Source organism: Salvelinus alpinus, chromosome 3 (genome assembly GCF_045679555.1).
Source record: "Salvelinus alpinus chromosome 3, SLU_Salpinus.1, whole genome shotgun sequence".
Taxonomy (NCBI): Eukaryota; Metazoa; Chordata; class Actinopteri; order Salmoniformes; family Salmonidae; genus Salvelinus; species Salvelinus alpinus.
The window spans coordinates 89322299-89334258 of record NC_092088.1 but is presented as its reverse complement, the minus strand read 5'-3'; the positions used below and the strand labels follow the sequence as shown (position 1 = coordinate 89334258).

At 43.5% G+C, this 11960-nt stretch overlaps 1 long non-coding RNA gene across 2 annotated transcripts; it reads left to right on the top strand.

Annotated features, from left to right (window-relative positions):
• The first annotated feature begins 2237 nt into the window (after positions 1–2237).
• On the top strand, positions 2238–10933 carry LOC139569771 (uncharacterized). Of its 2 annotated transcripts, none has more exons than XR_011673962.1 (2): positions 2238–2380; positions 10324–10933. It is a non-coding gene; the product is annotated as an uncharacterized lncRNA (long non-coding RNA). The 2 variants fall into 2 exon arrangements; XR_011673961.1 differs by lacking the exon at positions 2238–2380 and adding an exon at positions 7528–7771.
• Positions 10934–11960: the final 1027 nt, after the last annotated feature.

Here is an 11960-nt window from a genome sequence, read left to right as displayed (position 1 = left end):
AAACCTACTCCTGTAGGCAGATGTCAAAACACAGGTTTCTAATTGGTTCAAAACAAGTAGACTCAGAAGGCACATATGATAAATGGCGAAGTCCTTCTGAAAACTATTACGCTGTAAACAGCTACTGAACAAAAAGATGAACGCAACATGGAACAATTTCAACGATTTTACTGAGTTACAGTTCAAATAAGAAAATCAGTCAATTGAAATACATTTATCAGGCCTTAACCGCAGCCGATTTGAGTCAGACCTTTAAACAGGTCAACATTCACAAGGCCGCAGGGCCAGACGGATTACCAGGACGTGTACTCCGAGCATGAGCTGACCAACAGGCAAGTGTCTTCACTGACATTTTCAACCTGTCCCTGACTGAGTCTGTAATACCAACATGTTTCAAGCAGACCACCATCGTCCCTGTGCCCAAGAACACTAAGGTAACCTGCCTAAATGACTACCGACCCATACACTCACATCTGCAGCCATGAAATGCTTTGAAACGCTCGTTAAGGCTCACATCAACACCATTATCCCAGAAACCCTAGACCCACTCCAATTTGCATACCGCACCAACAGATCCCCAGATGATACAATCTCTATGCACTCCACACTGCCCTTTCACACCTGGACAAAAGGAACACCTATGTGAGAATGCTATTCATTGACTACAGCTCAGCGTTCAACACCATAGTGCCCTCAAAGCTCATCACTAAGCTAAGGACCTGGGACTAAACACCTCCCACTGTAACTGGATCCTGGACTTCCTGACTCCTGGACCTAGGAGGCTTTTAAACAGCTTCTACCCCCAAACCATAAGACTCCTGAACATCTAATCATATGGCTACCCAGACTTTTTGCATTGACCCCCCCTTCCCCCCCACTCTTCTACGCTGCTGCTACTCTCTGTTATTATCAGTGCATAGTCACTTTAATAACTCTACCTACATATACATATTACCTCAATTACCTCGACACCTGTGCCCCCGCACATTGACTCTGTACTGTTCCCCCCTGTATATAGCCCCATTATTGCTATTTTACTGCTGCTCTGTAATTATTTGTTCTTTTTACCTCTTACTTTTTATTGTATTTTCTTAACACTGCCCACCCTAAGGCATAGGCCCACCCAATTGGGAGCCAGGCCCATCCACTGTGGAGCCATACCCAGCCAATCAGAATGAGTTTTTCCCCACAAAAGGGCTTTATTACAGATAGAAATACTACCCAGTTTCATCAACTGTCCGGGTGGATGGTCTCAGACGATCCCGCAGGTGAAGAAGCTGGATGTGAAGGTCCTGGGCTGGCGTGGTTACACAAGGTCTGCTGTTGTGAGGCCGGTTGGACGTACTGCCAAATTTTCTAATATGATGTTAGTAGAGAAATTAACATTCAAAAACAGCTCTGGTGGACATTCCTGCAGTCAGCATGCCAATTGTACGCTCCCTCAAAAGTTGAGACATCTGTGGAATTATGTTATGTAACAAAACTGCACATTTTAGAGTGGCCTTTTATTGTCTCCAGCACAAGGTGCATGTGTGTAATGATCATGGCGTTTAATCAGCTTCTTGATATACCAAAACTGTCAGGTTGATGGATTATCTTGGCAAAGGAGAAATGCTCACTAACAGGGATGTAAACAAATACGTGCACAACATTTGAGAGAAATAAGCTTTTTGTGCGTATGGAAAAATTCTGGGATCTTTAATTTCAGCTCATGAAACATGCCAGCCAACAGTTTACATGTTGTGTTTATATTTTTGTTGAGTTAATAGAGTTAATATGTCCTAAGTGATGGATCTGCTCTTTCTCTGTCGTGTCACATTTAGTTTTCTTCACAATTTTTACACTTACAGGGTCTAGCTAGGATTTCATATTCATGTAAAAATCACCATGTATTTTACAATGCGGGTAGGGCAAATGAAGTGAAGTGCACTGATTAATTTTCCCTGTGAGAACGCAACAAAACAATAATTTTGTCTCATTAACCAGGTTCACTGCTGTTCCTATTTTTCTCTGTCAATGTTTTGTTACCAGAGCTGCAGTCACACAGCAGACCTCTGCTCGAACTAATCCAGCAGTATGAAATTAAGTGATTCCAGATGCAGGAGAAATTGAACTCATGTGTCTGTGAGAACAGAATGTTGCTGTCCTTTTGTTCCTCAATCTGCCATCACCTATATCTGTTTTCATCAACACTGTTGATCACTCACATGCCTGAACTCAACTCAACAGTACCTAAATCTGCCTGCCTGTTGTAGCTGTAGGCATCATGAGGTACTGTTAGGGGTCTTTGGTATAAAGAAAATGCAGGCGAACACTTGGATGGTAAAGCTGTGTTTGAAACCATGAAGAGATCAAGTTTCATGACTATGGAATGGAAAAGGTTAGTCGCATTGGAATGGAGAAACACTGGAACAAAAGCCAACCAATGAATAGAAATGGGAGGGCCATTTAGAAAACCAGAAAATTGCTGGGTGCTGTTTTTCCTTCAGCCTCTACTGTACTCTGTACTCTACTGTACTCTACTGTACTCTGTACTCTTCTGTACTCTACTGTACTCTACTGTACTCTGCACTCTGCCATACTCTACTGTACTCTGCTGTAATCTGTACCCTACTGTACCTTACTGTACTCTGCTGTACTCTGCTGTACTCTCTACAGTACTAGAGAGTAGTCTGTACTTTTCTGTACTCGACTGTAATCTAATGAACTCTACTGTACTCTGTACTCTACTGTACTCTACTCTACTGTAGTCTCTACTCTACTGTACTCTACTGTACTCTACTATACTCTGTACTCTGCGGTACTTTATTGTACTCTGCTGTACTCTGTTGTGCTCTGCTGTACTCTGCTGTGCTCTACTGTACTCCACTGTACTCCACTGTACTCTGTACCCTACTGTACTCTACTGTAATCTGTACTCTGATGTACTCCACTGTACTCTGCTGTACTCTGCTGTACTCTGTACTCTACTGTGCGCTGTACTCTGCTGTACTCTACTGTACTCTGTACTCTGCTGTAGTCATACTGTACTCTACTGTACTTTACTGTGTATTCTACTGTACTCTGTTCTCGGCTGTACTCTACTGTACTTTGTACTTTGCTGTACTCAACTATACTCTTCTGTACTCTGCTGTACTCTGTACTCCAGAGGGCTCTGGCTGGGCCACTCAAGGACATTCGGAGACTTGTCCCGAAGCCACTCTTGCGTTGTCTTGGCTGTGTGCTTAGGGTCGTTGTCCTGTTGGTAGGTGAACCTTCACCCCCGTCTGAGGTCCTGAGTGCACTGGAAAGGTTTTTCATCAAGGATCTCTGTACTTTCCTCGGTTCATCTTTGCCTTGATCCTGACTAGTCTCCCAGTCCCTGTTGCTGAAAAACATCCCCACAGCATGATGCTGCCACCACCATGCTTCACCGTAGGGATGGTGCCAGGTTTTCTCCAGACGTGACACTTGGCATTCAGGCCAAAGAGTTCAATCTTGGTTTCATCAGACCAGAGAATCTGGTTTCTCATCGTCTCAGAGTCTTTATGTGCCTTTTTGCAAACTCCAAGTGGGCTGTCATGTGCCTTTTACTGAGGAGTGGCTTCTGCCTGGCCACTCTACCATAACGGCCTGATTGGTGGAGTGCTGGAGAGATGGCTGTCCTTCTGGAAGGTTCTCCCATCTCCTAAGGGGAAGTCTAGAGCTTTGTCAGAGTGACCATCGGATTCTTGGTCACCTCCCTGACAAAGGCCCTTCTCCCACGATTGCTCAGTTTGGCTGGGCGGCCAGCTCTAGGAAGTGTTGGTGGTTCCAAATTTCTTCCATTTAAGAATGATGGAGGCCACTGTGTTCTTGGGGGCCTTCAATGCTGCAGACATTTTTTGGTACCCTTCCCCAGATCTGTGCTTTGACAGTCCTGTCTCGGAGCTCTACGGACAATTCCTTCGACCTCATGGCTTGGTTTTTGCTCTGACATGCACTGTCAACTGTGGGATCTTATATAGAAAGGTGTGTGCCTTTCCAAATCATGTCCAATCAATTGAATTTACCACTGTTGGATTCCAATAAAGTTGTAGAAACATCTCAAGGATGATCAATGGAAACAGGATGCACCTGAGCTCAATTTCAAGTCTCATAGCAAAGGGTCTGAACACTTATGTAAATAAGGTATTAATGTTTTTTATTTTTAATACATTTACTAAATCTGTTTTCGCAGGGAGGGGTGAGGGAAGGGGGGGGGGGGGCAGGGAGAGGCTGGAGACTTATTTGGTGTGTGTTGTTTCTCCCCTATAGCAAGATGATGGATGAGGTAGAACTTGAGGAATGCACAAGGCAGGTAGAAACAGGAGAGGGAGAAAAAGACATGGAGGGGAAATAAAGAGAGAGAGAGAAAGAGAGAGAGAGGACGAGAGAGGGAGAGAAGAATAGAGAGAGACAGAGAAGGGGAAAGAGAAATTCAAATCAAAATCATCATATCAAATGTTATTTGTAATATGCCAAATACAACGATTGTAGACTTTACTGTGAAATGCTTGCTTACAAGCCCTTTCCAGCGATGCAGTTAAAAAATTGTAACACACAAGGAATAAAATCCACAAGAATGGAGCTACTGTATATACAGAGAGGGCCAATACCAGATCAATGTGCAGAGGTACTAGGTATTTGAGGTAGATAATCTAACAAAAAGTGGAAAAAGTAAATGTGTCTGAATACTTTCCGAAGACACTGTATGTATATGAAGGCAGGGTAAAGTGACTAGGCATCAGGATAGATAATAATAAGGTATTTGAGGTAGTTATGTACATACATGAAGGCAGGGTAAAGTGACTAGGCATCAGGACAGATAATATTAAGGTATTTGAGGTAGTGTAACGGTCGTTCTCCTCCTCTTCGTCTGAAGAGGAGGAGTAGGGATTGGACCAAAGCGCAGCGTTGTTATATGACATACTGATTTATTTAAATGATAGACGAAACACGAAAACTCTCTAACAAACTACAAATAAACGACGTAGACTGACCTAAAACATGAGAACTTACAAATACACGAAGAACGCACGAACAGGTACAGACTACAAACAAACGCTACAGTCCCGTGAGGTACGAACATACATACAGACACGGAAGACAATCACCCACAAACAAACAGTGTGAACAGCCTACCTTAATATGGTTCTCAATCAGAGGAAACGTAAAACACCTGCCCCCTAATTGAGAACCATATCAGGCAACACATTGCACCCAACATAGAAACACAAAACGTAGAATGCCCTCCCAGCTCACGTCCTGACCAACTAAACAGAGTTAAACAAAGGAAAATAAGGTCAGGAACGTGACAGGTAGATATGTACATGAAGGCAGGGTAAAGTGACTCGGCATAAGGATAGATAATATTAAGGTATTTGAGGTAGAATGTACATGAAGGCAGCGTAAAGTGACTAAGCATCAGGATAGATAATAATAAGGTATTTGAGGTAGATATGCACATGAAGGCAGGGTAAAGTGACTAGGCATCAGGATAGATAATATTAAGGTATTTGAGGTAGATATGTACATGAAGGCAGGGTAAAGTGACTAGGCATCAGGATAGATAATATTAAGGTATTTGAGGTAGATATGTACATGAAGGCAGGGTAAAGTGACTAGGCATCAGGATAGATAATATTAAGAGTAAAATGAAGAACAGAGTAGCAGTAGCAAATGATGAGTGTAAAAGTGTGTGTGTGTATGTGTGTGTGTGTGTTTGTGTTGTGTTGGTATGCGTGTGTGTTATGTGTGTGTGTGCGTATGTGAATGTGTGCCGGTTTTGTGTGACAGCGTCAATGTAGTGTATATATAGTGTGTTTATATAGTCTTGTGAGTGCGCGTAGAGTCAGTTCAGATAGCCCAGGTAACCATTTAATTAACTATTTAGCAGTCTTATGGCCTTGGGGTAGAAGTTGTCTCGGAGCCTGTTGGTCCGAGAGCTGATGCTCCGGTACCGTTTGCCGGATGATAGTGGAGGGAACAGTCTATGGCTTGGTGGCCTTTCCTCGGCCCCAGTGTAGTTCTTTGTAGTCGAGAGCGGTGCCATACCAAGTGGTGATGCAGCCAGTCAAGATGCTCTTGATGGTGCAGCTGTATATCTTTTTGAGGATCTGAGAGTCCATGCCAAATATTTTCAGGCTCCTGAGGGGACTGGATATGTGGCAGCGAGAATGGAGTTGGCCTGTGTGTCTCTCTCTGCTCTCTCTGTTCAGGCATAAACAAAGCAACAACAAAAAAAGGGAAATACAACATTTGTCTCTTTGGCAAGGTCTGTGGTGGAGGTTGACTAGTGGTGGTGACTAGACCTTTTCTATCCTCATTCTCCTTGGTTACCCTTTTTAATCAATCAATCAATCAATCAATCAATCAATCAATTGTATTTATAAAGCCCTTCTTACATCAGCTGATGTCACAAAGCTGGACAGAAACCCAGCCTAAAACCACAAACAGCAAGTAATGCAGGTGTAGAAGCACGGTGGCTAGGAAAACTCCCTAGAAAGGCCAGAACCTAGGAAGAAACCTAGAGAGGAACCAGGCTATGAGGGGTGGCCCGTCCTCTTCTGGCTGTGCCGGGTGGAGATTATAACAGAACATAGCCAAGATGTTAAAATGTTCATAGATGACCAGCAGGGTCAAATAATAATAATCAGGGTGGTTGTCGAGGGTGCAACAGGTCAGCACCTCAGGAGTAAATGTCAGTTGGCTTTTCATAGCCGATCATTCAGAGTACCTCTACCGCTCCTGCTGTCTCTAGAGAGTTGAAAACAGCAGGTCTGGGACAGGTAGCACATCCGGTGAACAGGTCAGGGTTCCATAGCCACAGGCAGAACATTTGAAACTGGAGCAGCAGCACGGCCAGGTGGACTGGGGACAGCAAGGAGTCATCAGGCCAGGTAGTCCTGAGGCATGGTCCTAGGTTATTGGTTAGGCAACATGAATGGCTTCCTTCTAACAGTCAGCTGTGTGTTTTGGTGATGATAGTTCATGCAGGCGAAGGCCGGCTTCCTTGGTTTAAAGATGGCCTACTCTGGGAAAGATGTTTTTTGAAGGAATGCTGTCTGCTTAGTCTCAACATGCTGAGGGTTAGAGGGTGCACGTGTTTATGCTTAATGTCCTCCGTTAATACTCCTACTGGGTCAACAGCAGAGTTTTCTCCGGCTAAAATCAGATACCACCGCTGCACTGCATACATAATAAGCTGTAGGTTAGAATTTATATTATTCTGCAACGTGACACCCTACTGCCTACAAGTGTAGGATCATAATTCAACCATTTTCTCACAGCAGAAAAATTATCCTGCGGCAAAGGAATTGTGAATTATTGTGTTTCTCACCCCCTTCCATAGACTTACACAGTAATTATGCCAACTTCCAGAGGACATCCTCCAACCTATCAGAGCTCTTGCAGCATGAACTGACATGTTGTCCACCCAATCAAAGGATCAGAGAATGAATCTAGTTCTGAAAGCATAAGCTACAGCTAGCTAGCACTGTAGTGCATACAATGTGGTGAGTAGTTGACTCAAAGAGAGAGAAAGACAACAGTTGAACAGTTTTGAACAAATGAAGTTCTTCAAAAATGAAAGTGAAGCGATAGAGAGAGTGTGCTGGATATATTTTGTTGTATTTATTTTCACTTTCACTTACCTATCTAGAGAATGCAGCTAGCTAGTTTAGTCTACTCAAACACCCGGCTCAAACAGAGAGGGATGCTATGTTAGCTAGTTGGCTATGGTTATCCAACACTGAAACTCTTCCAAGTCAAGGTAAGCTTTTGGTTTTATTTATTTATTGCCACCGGGGTCCGCCGGTGTAACTGCTAAACTACTTTCTGACTGTATTGCATGGTTGTAGTGGCTTTACTAACATGTTAGTTCTAGTAGCTATGTTGATTAGGACGTTAGTTAATATGGTGACAACGATGTAGGCTGTGTGTAGCGGTTAGAGGTTATGATATGAATGTTTGGCTGGTAAGGTTTTATCACCTGGTCACAGACAGCTGATGTGTTGTCCTCTGAAGTCCACAAGCAAATGGAAAGGTGAGAGGAGGAGAGCGCTTAGATACGAGAATGAATTACACAATGATCAAAGGGATTCATGCTGTTTGTATGTGGCTGCTATGAAAGTGAACAGTGTTTGCTCGGGGTTGTAGTAATTCCACCTATTCTGTTGAAAATGTTTCTTAAACGGAAGCAAACGGAATGAAACTGGGATAAACATACCTGAATTTGACCAATAGAATCCCACCGTAACTTCTCTGCTATGCAATCTGGTTTCAGAGCTGGTCATGGGTGCACCTTAGCCACGCTCAAGGTCCTAAACGATATCATAACCGCTATCGATAAGAGACAATACAGTGCAGCTGTATTCATCGACCTGGCCAAGGCGTTCGACTCTGTCAATCACCACATTCTTATCGGCAGACTCAGCAGCCTTGGTTTCTCAAATGACTGCCTCGCCTGGTTCACCAACTACTTCTCAGACAGAGTTCAGTGTGTCAAATCGGAGGGCCTGTTGTCCGGATCTCTGGCAGTCTCTATGGGGGTGCCACTGGGTTCATTCATCGGGCCGACTCTTTTCTCTGTATATATCAATGATGTTGCTCTTGCTGCTGGTGATTCTCTGATCTACCTCTACGCAGACGACACCATTCAGTATACTTCTGGAACCTTCAGTGCCATACAACTCTCCTCTGTTGCCTCCAACTGCTCTTAAATGCAAGCAAAACTAAATGCATGCTCTTCAACCGATCGCTGCCCGCACCTACCCACCCGCCCAGCAGCACTACTCTGGACGGTTCTGACTTAGAATATGTGGACAACTACAAATACCTAGGTGTCTGGTTACACTGTAAACTCTCCTTCCAGACTCACATTAAGCATCTCCAATCCAAAATGACATCTAGAATCGGCTTCCTATTTCGCAACAAAGCATCCTTCACTCATGCTGCCAAACATACCCTGGTAAAACTGACTATCCTACCAATCCTTGACTTCGGCGATGTCATTTACAAAATAGCCTCCAACACTCTACTCAGCAAATTGGATGCAGTCTATCACAGTGCCATCCGTTTTGTCACCAAAGCCCCATATACTACCCACCACTGCGAACTGTATGCTCTCGTTGGCTGGCCCTCGCTTCATATCTGTTGCCAAACCCACTGGCTCCAGGTCATCTATAAGTCGTTGCTAGGTAAAGCCCCGCCTTATCTCAGCTCACTGGTCACCATAGCAGCACCCACCCGCAGCACGCGCTCTAGCAGGTATTTTTCACTGGTCACTCCCAAAGCCAATTCCACCTTCGGCCGCCTTTCCTTCCAGTTCTCTGCTGCCAATGACTGGAACGAACTGCAAAAATCACTGAAGCTGGAGACTCATATCTCCCTCACTAGCTTTAAACACCAGCTGTCAGGGCAGCTCACAGATCACTGCACCTGTACATAGCCAATCTGTAAATTGCCCATCCAACTACCTCATCACCATATTGTTATTTTATTTATTTATTTTTGCTCCTTTGCATCCCAGTATCGCTACTTGCACACTCATCTTCTGCACATCTATCACCCCAGTGTTTAATTTGCCCTTCTGTAATAATTTCGCCACTATGGCCTATTTATTGCCTCACCCCCCTCACCCCCCTTATCCTACCTCATTTGCACACACTGTATATAGACTTTCTCTATTGTATTATTGACTTTATGTTTGTTTATTCCATGTGTAACTCTGTGTTGTTGTTTGTGTCGCAATGCTTTGCTTTATCTTGGCCAGGTCGCAGTTGTAAATGAGAACTTGTTCTCAACTAGCCTACCTGGTTAAATAAAGGTGAAATAAAACATTTAAAAAAATCTTGTTTGCAACTTTGGGACTAATGATTACACTGAATTACCCTAAATCAGCTAGATGCAGGCAAGAGTGTGCAAGGCGCTATTGAACATGTTTATGTCTGTCACCTTGATTACTCAAATCTCTCTCGACATGTGCACCTACATTGTAAACCTTCATTCATTGGCTAGGTTGTAGCAACCTCATGATGGGTACAGGGAAAATTTGAGTATCATATAGTACCCTAAACATATCGATGTTACATTGAGCTATGTTAGTGGAATATGAATGACAGTCATCCAATGTGCTGTAATAGAAATAAGGCCATGCTCATAAAAAAATAATCGTCCTTCCTCATCTTAAATGGCACAAAACGTCTGTCTCGCCTTAACATATGTATCCCAAATGGCACCCTATTCCATTTTGACAAACCTAATTTGGGACTCAGATAATGTTTTTCTAAATGATGAACATGTTATATTTTCGATCCCTTCCAGAGTTCCAGTCCTCCTTCCTTCAACTCCACCTCATCATCTGACTTCAATAAAGCCAGCATGCAGAGGAGCTCTGCTGTGATGACTCATTCCCTGATTAAAGTGGTCTGCTCAACAAAATGTTTTCCGTTTTCAAATAGACATTTGACTGCAGAACAAAAGTATACTCATAGGCTACATTTGATTGTTATCTTTGAAACAAATGCTTATTTTTCTTTGTTTAAAAGGAACATGTCTGGTTTCCATAGCCGTTGAAGTGAGGTATAATTCATTTCTATAAACATATAGGGATGCCAACATTGTAACGCCCTGGCCATAGAGAGGCTTTTATTCTCTATTTTGGTTAGGCCAGGGTGTGACTAGGGTGGGCATTCTAGTTTCTTTATTTCTATGTTTTCTGTTTCTATGTTTTGGCCGGTATGGTTCTCAATCAGTGACAGCTGTCTATCGTTGTCTCTGATTGGGAATCATACTTAGGCAACCTGTTTTTCCACCTTAGTTGTGGGTAGTTGACTTTGTTAGTGGCCTGTATAGCCCTAGTAAGCTTCACGTTAATTTTTGTTGTTTCTTGTTTTTGTTGGCGGCATTTAAAATAAAGTGAAATGTACGCTCACCACGCTGCACCTTGGTCCGGTCATTTCCCTGACGACGTTCGTGACAAACATATAGTGAGAGAATGAGGGAGAGGAGGGGGGTTTAAGTGTCAAACAGTAATACCTTTAGATTTGGAGTCATTATTAGTGGAGAAATTCTCTGAAAACCAGAACACATGATCAACATTAGATAATTCTTTGTAGAAGACAAAACATACTATGTGAAATTCCATACACAACATTGAATATGGAGGTTTCTAACTCTACACAGTAACCGTGCATGTGCTGGGGATGTAAGGGAGGACTGGGTGCATGTGTGGCCGTGGATTAATCCAACATCCATACAAACTCGAGCTGTTTGTGCTCTCTTCTGTCCCTCCTCTCTCTCTCTCTCTCTCTCTCTCTCTCTCTCTCTCTCTCTCTCTCTCTCTCTCTCTCTCTCTCTCTCTCTCTCTTTCTCTCCCCATCTCTGGCTCTAAGTGTTGTGTTCTTTCTCTCTCTATTTGAACCTCAGCCAAGCGGACTCCCTCTGTTGATGTGGCAGGCAGGCCTGAGAAATGAAATGGTGCTCCGCTTTTGTGTTAGCAAAGCCTCCGGGAGAAAAGGTATCCTCTCCCTTCACTGGTATTCATTTTCATGGCTAAACAGGTGGGTTAAAACAGGTGAAGGTGCAAGAGCACCTCTCTGACCTGCATCTCAAATTACTTCATTGAGCATACTAATTAAAAAGTGGCCAATTAACTCACTAATTAGGAATCAAACTTAATCCCGAGGGACCAGCTCCAGACAGGTTGAATGAACATCTTCAATCCTCACCCCCCAGACTTGTTCAGTGTCTTTAGCCAGGCCAGCCTTGTCTTAGTAAGTGTAGGTGGGCCAGAGGCTGGATCTAGGATTCAGATCTATGCTTAGCGTGTGTCAATGATGTGATGTAGAGAAAGGAAACAGACGGCTAGCTCAACCCCATTCAAAGGTGCAGCTGAACACGAAGCACGGAGAAACTAGTAGTATGGAGAAACTAGCGGCTCATCTAAATATGGGTATCTG